At 43.8% G+C, this 1,424-nt stretch overlaps 1 non-coding gene across 1 annotated transcript; it reads right to left on the bottom strand.

Moving 5' to 3' along the window:
- Positions 1 to 758: 758 nt before the first annotated feature.
- Positions 759 to 840, bottom strand: trnas-aga. Its single transcript has one exon. It is a non-coding gene; the product is annotated as a tRNA-Ser (tRNA).
- Positions 841 to 1,424: the final 584 nt, after the last annotated feature.

Genomic DNA, 1,424 nt, shown 5'->3' on the forward strand with positions numbered 1-1,424 from the left:
AGATTTGAATTCCTGATGTGCAGGAACGAGAATCCTTTCAATGTCACAAGTCAGTTCATGTCCCGAGAACATCAGAGTCAATGTCCCAGCCTTTAAAAGAAGGGTCAGATGTCTTCACTGTTTGTGCTCAGTCGGAAATTTCACTCTTCATTCTCCTGTGATTCCGGTTTCCAAGAGTTTCTAAAGATTCAAAAAGCTGGAGACTGGGTTTTCTGTTTTGTTTCCTTAACATCGCCCCACCCCCCACTTCCAACTGTCAATATTTTCCCAAAAGCTTTTCCCAATCCTCCGCCTTGCAACATGTCCGGGGATGAGGAAATCCCGTTTAGTGGAGTGATTCCCGAGATCGGAAATGTTCTCTTTGGAGCAAAAAAGTTTAACAAGAGATTTCCGAGTGGTGTTCACAGCAGTGGGGAAGGGAGTGGCGGGAATAGGCGGGGTGATGGTCGGGAGAAACTGTAGACACTGACCAGGGTCAGTTACCAGAGGACTGCAATTCAAGATATTTAATGCAAAACCATTGATGGAGATAAAACACAGAGAATACTGCAGAAACTCAACACGTTTCGTGGTACCTGTGGAAAGAGAAACAGAGCTGAAGTTTTGAGTATGGTAAGTTTCTTGTTCAGAACGCGTGTTTCCTGAATGTCAATAAATGACCAGACTCGCCGGTGGGGTGGTGAGACGGATTTTCTCGAGTTTGAGCAATAACTCATTGATCAGAAGGTTATTTGAAAAATGCATGCGCGTCCAGGAAACGTAGTCGGCAGGATTCGAACCTGCGCGGGGAAACCCCAATGGATTTCTAATCCATCGCCTTAACCACTCGGCCACGACTACGGGGGTGAAGCTATCCTTTAACATTTCTCATAGAATGGGTTCAAAAGGAAAGAGGAGCATTCGGCTTGTCTTATCCGTGCCACAACCCTTATATTTCTTGTCAAACTGTATTTGATCAGAACGGAGATTGAATTGAACTACATTATTGAGAAATAGAGTGAATGGGAAGAATCCATTTCTATGAGCAAAGAGATTAATAGATCAATGGATTGAGAAAGAAAGATGCATTTGTATTTTGAAAGCGCCTTTCACCACCATCTGAATCACAACCAATGGAGTACTTTTGAAGCAGATTCTTCATTGGCCAATCTAATGTGCAAATCAGGGCAGTTTGTTTAACCACAGATCAAAAACGAAACTGTTTCAAATACTCACAATTGGCGCTGGATGTGCCATGGAGTTCATAACTTAACTTTGGGGGTTTGCTGTGCTCTGATTTACACCCGGGTGCGTAATCTCAGGGGAAGGCGTTGCCCATTTAATACAGAGATAAGGGGGTGTTCTCCCATTCAGAGAGTAACAAATCTGTGGAATTCTTCCAACAGAGCTCTGATAAGGCTGGGTGTATTCAAGGCAGAGGTAGA

Source organism: Rhincodon typus, unplaced genomic scaffold, assembly GCF_021869965.1.
Source record: "Rhincodon typus isolate 14 unplaced genomic scaffold, sRhiTyp1.1 hic_rhity00013965, whole genome shotgun sequence".
NCBI classification, from domain to species: domain Eukaryota; kingdom Metazoa; phylum Chordata; class Chondrichthyes; order Orectolobiformes; family Rhincodontidae; genus Rhincodon; species Rhincodon typus.